The 17,159-nt window shown below is 42.3% G+C and overlaps 1 protein-coding gene across 1 annotated transcript in view; it reads right to left on the bottom strand.

Annotated features, from left to right (window-relative positions):
- Positions 1–1,732: 1,732 nt before the first annotated feature.
- The window catches only part of LOC118922043 (serine/arginine repetitive matrix protein 1-like), an 88,125-nt gene continuing 72,698 nt past the window's right edge, over positions 1,733–17,159 (bottom strand). The window contains exon 4 of the mRNA XM_057498510.1: positions 1,733–2,055. The gene's annotated coding sequence lies outside the window, so the exon portion shown is untranslated. The remainder of the gene's footprint in view (positions 2,056–17,159) is intronic.

Here is a 17,159-nt window from a genome sequence, read left to right as displayed (position 1 = left end):
ACCTGGTGCAGTGGGTCAGAGCTGGCAACGTGCAGCTGCACGTAGACTTGGGCCGGACTCTGGGCGGGTGGCTTTCCCTGGCCATCTTCAGGACCGGGTTCCAGAGAGCCCTCTATGATGTGCCACACTGGCCTCTCACAGGGGGAGCAGGGGTGCAGGTCCACCAGGTCCTCAGTCTTCCTCAGACACAGACACAGACACCCATGGGTTGAGATGGGATGACCTCCAGGGCTCAGGACAAACCATGAGCAGAAAGACCTCCCTGCACCCCACCTTGACCTTAAGTGTGGGCAGGACCAGCCCCCGTGGATTGTGAGCCTCACCAAACTCTTCTTCTCAGGGTGGCACACCCCACAGGAACCCCGTCTACACACACACACACACACACACTCACTCACACCGGAGGGGAGACCCAGGGTACCCCAAGAGGATCAGAGTGGAGGCCTGACCGGACCACCCCATGTTACCTTTGGGACCCTCCGGGCACTTGGCCTGAGGCATCTGTGCTGATCCCTGACCCAGTGCCTGAAGCGCTGGATGAGACCCTCACTGGGGGGCTCTCCTCGGGATAAGGGGAGGCAGCATGAGAACATGGTCATGTCCTCGCGTCTCCAGCCAAGTGAGCTGGGGACTGGGCTGTGTCTAGAATGTGGTGCGCGGTTACCTGGGTCCCAAGTTCTGTTGACCTCTATCGTCAGGGAAGTGAGGTCACTTCCTGGAGTCCCCTTTCCTGGGCTTCCTGCTCAGATAAGTCTTCCCCAAGGATCCTCCTTGGATGCTGGACACTTGCCCTCCACCCCGGGCCCTGTCCAAGAAAGCCTGGGTACCACCAGGGCCCCAGTTTGAAGACACAGACCTGCAGTCTAACCCAGCTCCTCCTCATATCTACATGTACCGTCATGTGCCCTTACACAAGGCCTGTGTCTCTCAGGGCCTCCCCAGTGTCCCCATCTGCACAGAGGTTCACTGTGTCACATGCTCCTAGGATGTCTGGTGTGCAGACCCATACACTCCTGGAGCACCTGCTGTCTGTCACCTGTGGCTCGTGCACACACTCAGCAAGGGCATAACAACATAGCGGGGTAGGGGGAGCCCAGAGTGCAACTCAAACAGGTCTGGGCACGCTCAGGGACCTAGGGGTCACCTCCCCTCCTGTCTGTTCCCAGTTCCCCAGAGGGTGAGAGAAATGAAATGCAGACACGGTCCCCTCTGACACACACATTCCAGGGTCTCCACTAGGTTCAGACTCAGGTCCAAGTGGCTACCTCAGTGTGTGGAGGCGGCCGCCGTGGGACCGCCCCCAGTGGCTCCCCCTCCTGGTCCTCGTCCTCGTGCTTCCCCCTCCCTCCCACCTAGGGCGGATGCACTTTGTGGCTGGGTTCTAAGGGACAGCAAATGGCCAAGTGAGTGGGCGGTGCTTCCAGACTGGTTATGTTAATTCCCATATGATTATAAAGACTGTGCGATGAGGTGTGCTGAGTGCTGGGCATAAAATAGGCACAGGGATGCTGTGTGCGTTAATGTGCTCTAGGCAGAACGAAAGATGAACCCGCTGGTCCAGACAGCTGGGAAACCATTTTCCTAATTTTGCATCTTCCCCTCTTATTCCCTCTTCCCTGAGCACCTGAAAGGGCTGCCTGGAGTGTCTCTGTGGAGATCAACCTTTGACTCAGCCTCCCCAGAGTGAGCCTCCCGTCCCCAGAGTGACCTCCTGGGCTGGTCCCCCCTGGACTTTGAGAGTCAGAAGGTTATCCAGCAGCCCCACCCGGGCTGGCTGGGCAACTGGTTGTGATTACAGAGACCACTCAAACTTAAATAAGGCCGGGCTGTGGTGAGAGGCAGATTTTTGCTCCCCCTTTGGAGGAATGGCTCTGCCAGGCAGGCTGAGAAGGTGTATGCCAGGCTCCTGGCCTGAGCTTCTCTGGAAAGCTCCAGGATGGCTGTGTGTCTGGAAAGGTACATGCAAAGGCAGGCCTGCGGGTGGCCTTTCATCTTGCAGCCCCAGCCCCATCTCAGGAATCAGTGCTGGCTCCAGATCCTGCCAGGCTAAGGGGTCTGCCTGTGACACAAAACATTAAAAATTTTTTCTTTTTCCAATCTGTGAAAACAAGCCTCAGAAAATTATACCCCAGGCAGCTTAACTTTTTGAAATTTCGTATCAAGGCTGGTTGTCAGAGACCAAGTTATAACATTCTGGAATACAGGTTGCTAATGGTCACAGTCTCACCACCTCAGTACACTGGCACTGCAACTGTGACCTACCTTGCAGCCCCCAGCAATCTGAACGTATTTGTGCTCTTGGTATTCTTGGGGGAGGTTGTGTATTTTCCTCAGTCCTTGTACCCAACGCAACAAAGAATTGAAAGGCAGAGACACAGTGGTGAAGCAGAGCAACCTCAGCAAGGAGAGGCGCCCTGAAAGGTTGGAGAGAGAGAGTTTAAGATTAAAAGGTTACACACTTAGAAAGTGCGGGCGACCTCAGAGAGAGGAGTGCCCTGAAAGGTTGGGGTTCCCCTTTTAAGGATTCTTCAGGAATATGACTAAGGCCTGGGCGTGCAGATCTGTTAAGTGGTTTTGAATACTTAGAATTAACCTAACACAAGGAACTTCCTGCTCTGATTTCTCCCTGCCATGAGGGCATCTTGGTCTGGGAGCATATCGAACAGACTGCCTGCCCAGCCCCCAAGGTGGGCGGAATTATTGTCTGTTTGCTAAAGAATCTTACTTCTTAACTTCCTGGGTATTAAAATACAACCTTTAAGATGGAATCCTTCCTGCTTTTTACTATGTTGTTTATGGCTGGGCCGGCATGCTACATTAATTGCGTGGGTTACAAACTACTTAACTAGGGCCGGAAGGAGAAAAAAGCAGCATACAGGTAAAGGCAAAACAATAAGCTGGGCCTGCATGATTAACACAGTAAGGCCATGGGCTATGCTGAGGTACCCTCCTTTATCTGGGGAGTATTCAAACATTCCAGGCCAAGCTGCTCCTGGCTTTTTGAGCTTTAATTGATTAATTCTGGTTCTTTTTAGTGGACTTTACTGGCCTTTTTCTCTTTCCACCCTGCTCATATCTATTTTCCTGCCTAACACGAGCATCCAAAGCTATTGTTCTTACTGAATTTCATTTTTCAATGTAGGAAAGATTAAAGAAAATAGAGCCAAAGGAAACCAGTGTTGAAAGAAATATGAAAAATGTTTACAGCTTTTTCTCAGGGGATTTTTTTAGTGATTATTGCAAAAGGAGGAATATGGATAATTTTTTAGGAAAACTATTTTATGGAAAATAATACTAGAATCAGACAAAATTTTGTAATTGTAACTGTTAAAGACATATTCCTGTCTTGCCCACTCTTAAACATCATGAATGTACAGGTTTGAGATATACTCTTTACTGAAGAGATAAGTGGAATGCCCAGCATATGGAGTAAAAGTCACTTAGATCAGGGATTGGCAAACTTCAGTGAGTACCTGCTTGTGTACCTGCTCCCTTGGGGGATGTTATTAGAATGCAGATTGGATTCGGTAGTTCAAGGATAGGGCATGAGCTGTGGCATTTTCAGCAAGCTCCCAGGTGATTGCCCCTGCCACTGGCCTATGTACCACAGTCAGAGTAGCAAAAGCTTTATTCCTGGCTCTGCAACTGAGCCTGGTATTATTTGCTTTTGCAACCTTTCTCTCTGTAAGAGTGTTAGGAAAGAGTATAAAACCTAAATGTGATTTATTCCCACTAGGATGTTTAAACGTTTTAACAGGAAGGTATTAACAAAGGGCCACGTGGTGGAAGCTGCTCAGGCTGAGTGGGGGTGGGGGAATTGATAAGGGCCTGGCATACCTGTTTGAGTTTTTTTTTAACCTACCGATAAGATTAAGACAAATGTAAAGGAAAGATATAAATGGCTTAGGCGACGTCCGGGAAAGAATGTGAACCCTGTAGTACTCAGCCAATGAGGAACCAGGGGAGGGACTAGTGCACTAGGAGATAAATTATTGGTGCCAAACTCCCCAGGTGTGCCTGCCCTCCAGACACCCGATCTTGCAAGACTGTCATTAAAGCCTCACTCCGCTGTTCTCTTTGTCTCTGTGTCCACTTATTGAATATGGCCGGTGAGTGTGTTTCTCACAATTTGGGGGCTTGTCCGGGATCCTCTTGCCTGTGCGAGGTGGGGGCCCAAGTGGAGTGGGAAGATGCGTCCCGCCCGGCTTTGGGCGGCCCGCTCAGTCTGGGCATCTCACCTTCGCATGGAAGCTGAGGGGAGACCTGAGACTGTTGTGCGGAGACAGCGTGACCAACGCAGGGGAGAAAATGCAGGCACCGCAGCAACCAGGCAACCTCGTGTATGAGCCAAGGTGGGAAAATTGGGCTATAAGTACTGCCTTGGTGGTTGGGCATTTTTCAGAGGTAGAGTGTGTGTGGCTGAGAAGTGTGATCTCGGGGTGTGTGCAAGAAACTTCCCGTTGTGGGGGGTTGAGTACACAGGGAACTCAGACACAGGGACCTCTTGAAGGATGGGAAATACAAATTCTAGGCCTAGGGAAGCAGAGAAAGGGAACCAGATGAGCTCCCTTGGAATTCCCCCCAGATAGCCTGCTGGGGTGAAGTTGACGGTACTGGGGGGACGCCTCCTGCCTCCTGTACCAGGTTAAGGACAAACAGAAAATAATGAAATTTTGCTGTTTTGTCTGGATTAAAGTTAGATCAGATGAAAACTGGCTTTGCCAGGTTTGTTATTTTTTTTATAGTAATAAAGCCTCCAGTTCACTTGAGGAATCTGTTGGTTACCAAGGGCGCTTCCCCTATTTCCCCTAACACCAGAGAAGGGAAAGCTAGGGAGGAACTATAAGAGACTGCCCAGGACAAGCCCTGGTGTTGGGAGAGCGTTGTGTGTTTCCCTCGGTCCCTTTCCGTGCCACAGCCGCAGCGGAGAGTTGAGAGGCGGGGACACGGTGGTGAGGAGTGAGAGTTTTGTTTGGAGTTACGGGGGAGAGAGAAAGTGCAGGCAACCTTGGCAGGGAGGGGCGTCCTGGGAGGTTGGAAGGAAAGTTTGAAGTTAAAAGGTTGTGCACTTTGAGGGTGCCGGCGGCCTCGAAGAGAGGAACGCCCCAGGGGTTGGGGGTTCCCTTTTTAAGGATTCTTTAAGGGTGTGGCTGGGACCTGGAGGTGTAGACTTGTTAGGTGGTCTCAAGTGTCTTTGATGAGACATTATATTTCTTATCAGTCCTCTGGGTAATTCTGCAAAATTAGGGTAACACAAGAAATTTACTGCTTTTAGTCCCCTCCCAGGATAGCAGCTTCCTGGTTTGGGAGCGTATCAGGACTGGCTGCCCTTCTTCCAAGGGGGGGCAGAGTTATTGTCTGTTTGCAAATGAGTACATTGAGAGTCTCGCTTCTTGACCTCCTGGGTATTAAAATGCAATCTTTGGGGTGAAATCCTTCCTACCTTTTGCTATTTTGTTTACGGCTGCGCCTGCATGCTAAATTGATTGCCTGGGTTGCAGACTATTCGATTGGGGTTGGAAAGAAAAAAAACAGCATATAGGTAAAGTTGAAAAAGAAAAGAGGCTGGGCCTGTATGATTAGCATAATAAGGACAGGCTATGCTGAGGTACCCTCTCCTTTATCTGAAGAATATTCAAACATTTCAGGCCAAGTTGCTCCTGTCTTTTTGTGCTTTAATTAATTAACTCTGGGTCTTTTTAGTAGACTTTCCTAGCCTTTTTCTCTTTCCACCCCATTCATCTATTTAACATTGGGACCCACTTTCTTGTCTCCCTCCCTGTGAATAAAATTGTAACATTTCCAGAATATCTCACCTGGCTTTGGCATATCTGCATATCAACAGGCGTTCAGAGGTGGAAAGAAGTATGGCTTTAGTGCATTTGCAGCTTTCCTTGGGTAGAGAGAAGTTCATCTCCATATCAATGGGTAATTACCTGGGCAATGGAGGGCTATTCTGTATCTGAGAGGTGAGGGGGAGGGCCAGTTTTTGGCTGATGGCTAGAACCTGAAAGAGAGAAATGGCCCCAGACTGCAGCTTGTGAGCAATAAATAGATTTTAAACTTTATTTCTCCCTTTGACTGATTTCAGTTTTTAGAGGTATTTTGCCCCAAGAGTTCCTCTCCCTGGACTTAACAATGTAAGAAGGACTTAGAGTTTCCCCTTGCCTTCTGGGGATTCCACTAGGAATCCCAAGATGTTTCCATTGAGAGAGGTCCCGCTAGGATAAGGGGAAATTTGTTAATGCTCCCCTCACAGGTACTGAGGTGAGAAATTTTAAGCATTGCTAGAAGGCTCCCTTGGCCTAGTGGACCGACTAGATCAATTCCCCTCCCCCAGCAATTCATTGCTCTTCACCATTTTGCTTCCTCTTCACAGAAAGGAGAACGTTTTCACTTAGTGGTACTGGTGGCATATTTGTATCACATTTGTAAGTACAGCTAAGTTATCAAAGAAAACAACAACTAAGCTTTGCTAAGGGTAGCACTGGAAGCCATGAGGCTTGTTCATATCTGAATAAAGGGAAGTATAACAGGTAACTGTTGTCCTAACTTATTCAGTGGCTAAATGTCACCTATGTGTTATTGTGATCTAAGATATATGTTGGAAAAATATAATTGTATAGGTCACTACAAAGAATGGCAACTGACAATATTGAATTGCCTACGATTAGATTTCTTTGGTGCTATTGTTTTCAAAATAACACAGGAGGAAGGCAAATCTGTTGTTCACTTAAAAAAAAACAATGCCCTTAAGTATGTACAATCCTGGGAATGCTGTTATGTAAGACCTTGAATTTAACAAGTACTTCATTTGAAATTCATTTTTTTGAATAAACAAAATATATTTCACCACTATTCACGTCTATAAAGCCTGAAATTTCAGTCTCTTGTGAGAAACACACTCACTGGTCCATATTCAATAAGTGGACACAGAGACAAAGAGAACAGCTGACCGAGGCTTTAATGAGTCTTGGAAGATTGGGTGTCTGGTGGGCAGGCACACCTGGGGAGTTTGGCGCCAATAATTTATCTCCTAGTGCACGAGTCCCTCCCCTGGTTCCTCATTGGCTGAGTACTACAAGGTTCACACTCTTTCCGGGACGTCGCCTAAGCCAGTTATATCTTTCATTTACATTTGTCCTAATCTTATTGGTAGGTTTAAAAAAACTCAAACAGGTATGCCAGGCCCTTATCAATTCCCCCACCCCCACTCAGCCTGAGCAGCTTCCACCACGGGGCCCTTTGTTAATACCTTCCTGTTAAAACGTTTAAACATCCTAGTGGAAATAAATCACATTTAGGCTTCGTACTCTTTCCTAACAGTTCCCCCCTCTTTTTATTAAGAATTTCTGATTTTATTCCCAGTAATGTATTTTAATTTACGCTTGGTCCTTTCTCAAATTTCTCTAATCTTGTTTATGGCAGCCTCTATAAGCTTTTGAACAAGGGATGTTAAAACAGAGGCAACCATACCTTTCTACTTTCTAAACTATCTTTCTAACCAATCTGTAAAAGGGTCACTGATGCCAGAGTTTTCAGCTAATTCATTAGCTAAAGTGGTGAATCCTTGTGGCAGTATTATTTGAGATAAAAGTACAATATTTTCCTCCTAACATAACACAGACTTCTTTTTCTGCTATCATTGGGTGTGGAGAGAAATGCCAGGGTAAATGGAATGGCCAATTGGACTAAAGCACAAGTCCCAGTCCAGGTGGGTGGCAATGAGTAGTGCAGGTTCCCCTTTCCACAGCACCACCAAACATCCGCTTGGAGGATGCGTAATTTCGAGAACTTGCCCTCTTCAGAGACATTTAGGACATGGGTACTGTAGAACCTGAAGAATCAAAAGTTAGCATAAGCACAGCCATCTTAAAGGCTCAAACACCATTTTCTAACCTAGAAGGAGAAAAATTACTAGAACTTTGAAAAACAAGTTAGTCAGCCAGTGTTAATTGTAGTGACCTTTAGTTAGCCAACCTCAATCAGTTAAGCTTATCTTGCTAGAACCACCCTAAACATTCCGAAAGTGATTTTATCTAATCAGACCCCCAGGATGAGGCGTCAGCCGAAAATTTATGTGTCTATGAAAAAAAAAACAAAAACTGTATTGTGACTGTAGAAAATACTGCCCCTTTGAAAATGCTATAAAAACTTCTGGCTTTGTGAGTTCGGGGTCCTCGCTGAGACCCGCTGCGTCGGGCTAATGCATGGACCCCAGCTAGCTGGCCTCTGAATTCCTCTTGCTTGTTGCATCAAGAGACGCCTTCCGTGAGTGATTTGGGGCGGCGTCCTCCTCTGGGAGAATCCAACAGTTCAACAGTAACAAACTAGTAAATATATATAGGGACCTAATATATATATACTTAGGTTGAACTGATGTCCATCATGAATATCCCATTCCCTGGTGGTGAGGGGGGGTGATAGGAGAGCTACTGTGTCCATTTGGGAACAAAAACACCCACCAGGCCAGGGTGTCCAGTCAGCGGAACAAAAGTTCCCAAATGTAGATCCTAGATGGGATAATAATAATGTAGGGGATAGAATTAAAATGCAGGTCTTCGAGGGCTAATTATAAAGGGAATTAGGGAATCGGCCCCAAGATCTCAAAATGTTTCTAAAGTGATTGAAGTCCAATGGGAAAAGGAAGAAACCCCAACTGCATTTTCATAGAGACTCAGGGACCAGATGAGAAAGTATTCAGGACTTGTAGGACAAGGTCTTTTAAAAGTCAATTTTGTAACCAAAAGTTGGCCAGATATTGCTAAGAAATTACAGAATTTAGATGGATGGAATGAGAAGCCTATGGAGGAATTACTGAGTGAAGCTCAAAAAGTGTTAGAAGAGAGGCTAGAAGCTTGTATTTCAGATTGTGAGAGGGAGAACCAGACACTCTCCAATGGACCCCAGGGGAACTGCAAATTCTAGAGGAATTGAAAGCAATCTTTAGTCACCACCCCAGTCCTGGCACCCCCATCATTAGAGAAGCCGTTTTACTAGTTTGTTACTGTTGAACTGTTGGATTCTCCCAGAGGAGGACGCCGCCCCAAATCACTCACGGAAGGCGTCTCTTGATGCAACAAGCAAGAGGAATTCAGAGGCCAGCTAGCTGGGGTCCATGCATTAGCCCGACGCAGCGGGTCTCAGCGAGGACCCCGAACTCACAAAGCTAGAAGTTTTTATAGCATTTTCAAAGGGGCAGTATTTTCTACAGTCACAATACAGTTTTTGTTTTTTTTTTCATAGACACATAAATTTTCGGCTGACGCCTCATCCTGGGGGTCTGATTAGATAAAATCACTTTCGGAATGTTTAGGGTGGTTCTAGCAAGATAAGCTTAACTGATTGAGGTTGGCTAACTAAAGGTCACTACAATTAACACTGGCTGACTAACTTGTTTTTCAAAGTTCTAGTAATTTTTCTCCTTCTAGGTTAGAAAATGGTGTTTGAGCCTTTAAGATGGCTGTGCTTATGCTAACTTTTGATTCTTCAGGTTCTACAGTACCCATGTCCTAAATGTCTCTAAAGAGGGCAAGTTCTCGAAATTACGCATCCTCCAAGCGGATGTTTGGTGGTGCTGTGGAAAGGGGAACCTGCACTACTCATTGCCACCCACCTGGACTGGGACTTGTGCTTTAGTCCAATTGGCCATTCCATTTACCCTGGCATTTCTCTCCACACCCAATGATAGCAGAAAAAGAAGTCTGTGTTATGTTAGGAGGAAAATATTGTACTTTTATCTCAAATAATACTGCCACAAGGATTCACCACTTTAGCTAATGAATTAGCTGAAAACTCTGGCATCAGTGACCCTTTTACAGATTGGTTAGAAAGATAGTTTAGAAAGTAGAAAGGTATGGTTGCCTCTGTTTTAACATCCCTTGTTCAAAAGCTTATAGAGGCTGCCATAAACAAGATTAGAGAAATTTGAGAAAGGACCAAGCGTAAATTAAAATACATTACTGGGAATAAAATCAGAAATTCTTAATAAAAAGAGGGGGGAACTGTTAGGAAAGAGTATGAAGCCTAAATGTGATTTATTTCCACTAGGATGTTTAAACGTTTTAACAGGAAGGTATTAACAAAGGGCCCTGTGGTGGAAGCTGCTCAGGCTGAGTGGGGGTGGGGGAATTGATAAGGGCCTGGCATACCTGTTTGAGTTTTTTTAAACCTACCAATAAGATTAGGACAAATGTAAATGAAAGATATAACTGGCTTAGGCGACGTCCCGGAAAGAGTGTGAACCTTGTAGTACTCAGCCAATGAGGAACCAGGGGAGGGACTCGTGCACTAGGAGATAAATTATTGGCGCCAAACTCCCCAGGTGTGCCTGCCCACCAGACACCCAATCTTCCAAGACTCATTAAAGCCTCGGTCAGCTGTTCTCTTTGTCTCTGTGTCCACTTATTGAATATGGACCAGTGAGTGTGTTTCTCACAAGAGACTGAAATTTCAGGCTTTATAGACGTGAATAGTGGTGAAATATATTTTGTTTATTCAAAAAAATGAATTTCAAATGAAGTACTTGTTAAATTCAAGGTCTTACATAACAGCATTCCCAGGATTGTACATACTTAAGGGCATTGTTTTTTTTTAAGTGAACAACAGATTTGCCTTCCTCCTGTGTTATTTTGAAAACAATAGCACCAAAGAAATCTAATCGTAGGCAATTCAATATTGTCAGTTGCCATTCTTTGTAGTGACCTATACAATTATATTTTTCCAACATATATCTTAGATCACAATAACACATAGGTGACATTTAGCCACTGAATAAGTTAGGACAACAGTTACCTGTTATACTTCCCTTTATTCAGATATGAACAAGCCTCATGGCTTCCAGTGCTACCCTTAGCAAAGCTTAGTTGTTGTTTTCTTTGATAACTTAGCTGTACTTACAAATGTGATACAAATATGCCACCAGTACCACTAAGTGAAAACGTTCTCCTTTCTGTGAAGAGGAAGCAAAATGGTGAAGAAGAGCAATGAATTGCTGGGGGAGGGGAATCCCCCCCAAGTGGTGTTTTCATGAGTTGCAGGGAATTAAAATAATTTTGTAATGTGAGCACTTATTTCCAAATTAAGCATCTTCCTTTCATTGCATTCTCTTGTCCTCTTAGCCAACCAGCCACCTCCCCCAACAAGTATCCTAAGTAAATAAACTTAACGTGTTTCCTCAAGGATCCCCCCCACCAATGGCTATGGAAGATGAAGACTGATAGGAGAGAATGAACAGCCAGCATGGATCTTTGTCACGGATCTTTTACTCTGGTCTCCGCAATTGTCATTCAGCAGCTCTAATGAGGGACTGAGAGAAATCTGCAGTTTTCTAAACTAGTTAAATTCTTAAAGTTTCAGCTTGCTTTTAGAGCTCATTAATTAGCCAACAATGTATAATTCTGTGACTTAGTAAAACCTTTATATTTCATAAAAAAGGATGCAAATAAAAGCTATTGATGCGCATTTAGATTGTGTATCCATCAGGATGGAATACAGGCGGCTACACCCAAATCTTAGTGGCCTAAAGTAAAATATTTCATTTTGTATTGATATGGACTTTGTTCATATTACATGTCCACCTTGGGTGGGACCCAGGCTAACAGGATTTCCACCATCTGCAATATATGTTACTATGGTAGGGAAAATAACTGAGGTCAATCATACAGTCTCTAAATAACTTACACCCAGGACTGGCCCATATTCCTTCTGTTGAGATTTTATTGGCCATGGAAAGTCATATGGGCAACTCTTAATTTCAAAAGAGTAGGTTAGAGCTGTATAGATCCTGCTATATATCCATAAAGAGGAGAATCATAATATTAGCCAACAGCTCTATGATAACCGCAAGTTATTTTCAAAGTTTTGTCTTGCTACCAATCCTCATATGAACCCAGATGTACTTTCCTGTGTGCTCGTATGTAAAAGCTCCTCAAGGCTGTACATTTAGTGGAATCACCAGGCCATGGGGGTTACAGACCTTTTAACTTTCCTGGATATTGTCAGAATGCCCTCCAGAGTAGTACAAACTAACACACTCACTAGCAGTGCATAAAAGTTATCCTTGTGCTGTGTCCTCATCAGCATCTTCAGACTATTTTCTGCCATTCTGATAGTTATACACTGGAACTTGCATAATATCTACCTATGTTATTATTAAGGAATTGATATATCTTTTCAGGCATTTATTAACCATTTGGGTTCCCTTTTCTGGAACCTAAGTATTAAAGTATTTTGTTTGATTTTTTTGTCATTGCTTATCTTTTCCATATTCATTTTTTGGAGTGTGTCAGTTATTTTTAAATGTTAATCCCTTATGATTATTGGTGTTATAAGTATCTTTCCCTAATCAGTGGTTTCAGCTGATGCATAGAAATTTTCAATTTTATTATAGCCAAATTTATCAAAAATTTCTTCTAAGATTTGTGGACTCTTCATGTACGTGTCTGTGTGTGCCTTTAAAAAAATCCTCATTCTGATATTGTAAAGATATTTTTCTCTATTTTATTTAAGTGATATTTTTCCTTGTACATAGGTCCTTAGTCCACCTGGGATTAATATTTTGTGTATAATATGAGGTAGGGATCCAATTTTGCATTTTTTAAAACGTGATTAGTCTGTTATAGCAACCCAATTTAAGAATAATCCAACCTATTTCATTAATCAGCACTGTTTTGCAATATATGTTTGATATATTTGTGACAATATATCTGGGCCCTTTATTCTGTTCCATTTGTTTATTTCTCTAAATCTTAACCAATACCATACTTTCTTAATACTTTAGGTTTATGATATCTTGATATTCGGTAGTTGTGCATGTTTTATATTCATTCAAATGATATTAAGAAGATATGTACTCTATCCCAGGTATTTTTCTATATACTGGATACATAAATTGGAAAAAAAATCCCTTCCTCTTTAGGAATTTAGAGAATCTTTTGAGAGTTTTCCTGGTGAAGAGAGAAATTATAATGCAAATATTAATACTCTAACATATGTAGCATGTATTAAGTGTTTTAGACACATTCTGTCTGAAATTGAAGAAAAGTAGAAATTATTTTTGAATTTAGGGCAGAAAATTCCAAATCTCAAGAAATGTTAGCATTCTTTGTAAAATGAAGGGTTGGGTTTGAGTATGTTGAAGCTGGACCTGGGGTCATAATTAAGGTACATATGACTTAGAGATGAAGAGGGTAGTTTTATGGGTTTTGCATCCTAACAAGTCTCTTTTAGCACAAAGATTCCATTCAGGTTCCATTTTTCTTGTTTTTTGACTTTCAGTGGATTTATATTTATAATTTTGCATTAATCAAGACTCTTGAGGAGTGATTATGTCTATACCAGAATAAAATTAGGCTTATAGAATTAAAGAGTTTATATAAAAGGAAGACAGCCTGGTCATAACTCAAATTTCCTTTGGATGAGTATGGCTAAACCTACTACCTAAAACAGTAATAGATTACATCAATCAGTAACATTATAATAAATATTTCAACTAAGGGAAGTGATGGTCCTAATCAACCTCTTTGTTTAGGTATGCCTAGAGTCTTGGGTGCATTTCTATGAACCACTCTTTAAGAGGAACAAAAGTAAACTGGTACGTTCTTTGAAGAGAGCTCTAGATAGATGTGGACTCAAAATTCAGTGATATTATCGATAAATGTGAATGAATTACAGATTCGCTTTGATTGGAGTGGTGGGGTGGCTGTAGAAGGGGCTGTCTGTAGAAATGTGTCTCCAAATGGCACCAGTAAGAGAAATGGGACATGCCTGAAGGAAATTTCTTCTCACTAGCAATGTTCAAGCATGGATTCACTCACTAGCCTCTTAAAAGAAGTTTTATAGAAGGGATTCAACTCAGTGGTGTTTGTCAAGATAATTTATATAGTTACGTAAATTTCTTGAGATAATACATCATTTTTGTTTGTTTTTAAACAGCATTTCCTTGATATGCAAATGATACCTCATATTTTGGAAGTCTTTATGTATTTTTTTCATTTTTGCCCTGTATTGTCAATAATAAAGAACACAGAATAAAGTGTCCTCCAACCTCATAGATATGTGACTATAACCTTAGTCTAATCTACTAATTTCATACTTTTCATGCATTTATCACTGGTATTCACCAGCCAATCTATTCAGGGCTATGAAAAATGAAATAGAATAGATGACTGCGATTTGAGTATGTTAATAAGCTTGTGTTGCTGTAAATAATAGTAACAAGGAAGAGCAGTGAAGATAGTGAAATTCTTGGTTTAGAAAGTACATCTAATCTTATCTGCCCTTCTACTTATATGTCTATTGCTTCATGTATTTCCTAGAAAATGGATGTGCACAATTAATATTGGTTAGTTTAAAGAACTACTGTTTCTCAATAATTGTAGAACTTGTCCATGTCATCAAAGGTAAGGAGAACTCCAAATTCATGTTCACATGTTTGTTCTCTGTACAAAATTTCATGTAGTCAACATTTATTGTGAACTACAGGGGAGGGGGGAGCAGTATTAGGTGCTGGGAGGAATAGATTCGGAAATCAGTTGTTCAGTTTTGAGCACATTATAAGTGCTTTACAACTCTACAGAACAACATTCATTTTTCTAGACTGCAGAAACATTCACGAAATAAAGCAAAAAAGAATGATTGGAAATCATTGTGTTAAAAGCCTTTAATTTCTGATTTTTATCCAGACAATCCACTCCAAAGGATAGTATCAGTAAATTATATTTGGAATTACATATTATTTGAAATGACTTTCAAGTTAGTAAGATCTTTGATGGCTTTGAAAACCAAAATTTACCAACCTTTTCATACTTGGGGATTGTGGTTTTGTAAGGAATTTGGACATAAATTCCTCTTTTTTTGGAGTTTACTGGCAGACATCATATATGAAGGCAGGTATTCATACCAGACACTAAGAACAGTTAAGTGTTCTTGCTTTCATTATGGAGCAACAATAGTTCTGTGAAAAGAAAGTAAGTTCCTAATGTGAATGCAAGTTGCTTTCTTGATGACAACATGATCCTCATTGCAAGAGTGATTTATTATGTTGGATTATATTGTCCAACTCTTTTCAAAGGAATAAATCACATGCTTCTATTGCTATGATAAAATGCAAGTGACTATAACCACTGTTGAATCTTCTCTCAGCCACCTCTATACAGTACCAATTAAGCAGAAGGTGTGGAGTGTTGGCAGGGGGATTTAAATGTCTCATCTAAAGGTCAACACCTAACAACAGGACAGCATTTATCCTGAACTGGACTGTAGAGTCAGCACTGGGTTTAAGCCCAGTTGCTGTTGGGGGACTTAAATATACAATTCTCTAAATGAGAGCAGGTGGTGTCAAAGGAGCTATCTGGTGTTCAAGATACATCCTAAAATAGATTTAAGCTTCCCCATGACCTCATTTTGTCATGCTGGCTTGCTTGCTTGCGAGTGTGTTTTTGGGTGGTGTTAATGTTTTAGCATTAGCTATTATGATTTATGGACTGACATACTATCGTTAACACTGAGCATGGATTGTACTTAGTAGCCAAGGCATAATTTTTTCCCCTATATGTTTCCTGCAGCTGGTCAGTGTTTTGTAACCAGGGCACCAACTCTGGAGCCAGTTGGTAACTTTAGATGTCTGATTGGGTGTGCAATTAGCATGACAGACATGGTCAACCAAGGACAATATTAGAGTGTGTGTGACAGTTTCAAGATTTCATACTGTTAGACAGAACTAGGTTTAGCACAAGGTGAAATCAAATAACTGTATTTGTAGTAAGATTTTATTTAATAAAAGTGTTTTGTGCAAGGTAAAAGTAACTAGGCATCACCCTGACAGCCCCCACCCAACTAGTTAGCCTTTAAATAGGCAGACAAGTTAGCAATTTTTTAAATTACTTTTTAAAATCAAAGTAAGCCATGTAAATAGTGTGTTTGTAAAGATTAACAATGTTGTGATAATTATAAAGAAAAACAGCTCTCTTCCCTTGGCCTCTTCTCTACCTGAAGTCCTGCTTCCAAAGGCAACTACCTTCCATTCTTTTAGTTGTTTCTCCTGGCATTTGCCACCCGATTTCTAAATAACACAGTTATACCTGTGGTTCTTGATTCTTTAATTTTTGAAATTGTAGATTGAGTTTCTATTATGAAAGATGAATATCTAACTCTTAAACCTCTTGCCCTCAACACACATTCTTCCCCTCCTCCCATCCTCTTTGTCACAGTTTTTGGTGAAATCAGTCTGTAGTCATAATATCTCACTGTGACTATATAAATCATTGGTTTCAATGGGGCAGGAATAGTCACTATTTATTAAAAGATTATAATATTTTTGGAGAAGGGGTTGGGTGCTGTCAGGGTGATGCCCAGATACTGCTGTAGAGACAGAATGAAACAGAACACAGAGAAACAAGCTGCTTCCTGGGCTTAACTGGAACACAGCCAACAGCACAAAGACAAGTGCCAACAAAGGGAAGTCAGATGTGGATGTTTTTTTGGAGAGGGTCAGTCAGGTCTGTTGTCCCTGACCTCAGTGAGTCCACCGACTTTTGTTTCAGTTTTATAACATCTGCAGAAACTAAAGCTTGCTGCTCAACATGGTCCCTGGCCATTTATTTATGACTCTGAGTCCATAAGGCAATTTCTCGTCCAGTTGTCAGCAAGCAACGAGGAATGGTGAAGTCAGCTATTGACTAAACTTAAGGCAATACATAAAGACTGACATTGGCTTGAGCTATTGAAACCCTGGATAACATTTCATTATTAGGAATTAGGAAGAGACTGAAGAGTTGAAATTAAATGTTACAAATGCTTACAAGGTTACAGTAATCCAGGGCAGAGATCAAGGTGGATGTGCCATCCCATGCATTACAAATGACAACCCCCTCATCCCCTGCCGACAATTTTAAGGTGCATTTTGTGTGTATGTCAAAAAGTCCTTGAAACAGCATTACAGACTCTATGGTACCCTCATTAGCACCTAACAATACCCATCACACGCTGCAAATTGGTAATAGTGGTTTGTTCAATTCTTAGCTGTTCCGGTATAACCATGTGCGGTGTAGTTTAACTTACTGTGGAGAAGCCAGTCTTATGCAGGCTTCCTCCTTTCTTGAGGGCTTGTTAGTTACCAGTATACCCACGTGGGATGCTAGACTTGATAACTGTCCTTT

Source organism: Manis pentadactyla, chromosome 3 (genome assembly GCF_030020395.1).
Source record: "Manis pentadactyla isolate mManPen7 chromosome 3, mManPen7.hap1, whole genome shotgun sequence".
NCBI lineage: Eukaryota > Metazoa > Chordata > Mammalia > Pholidota > Manidae > Manis > Manis pentadactyla.
This window is presented reverse-complemented; position numbering and strand designations above follow the sequence as displayed.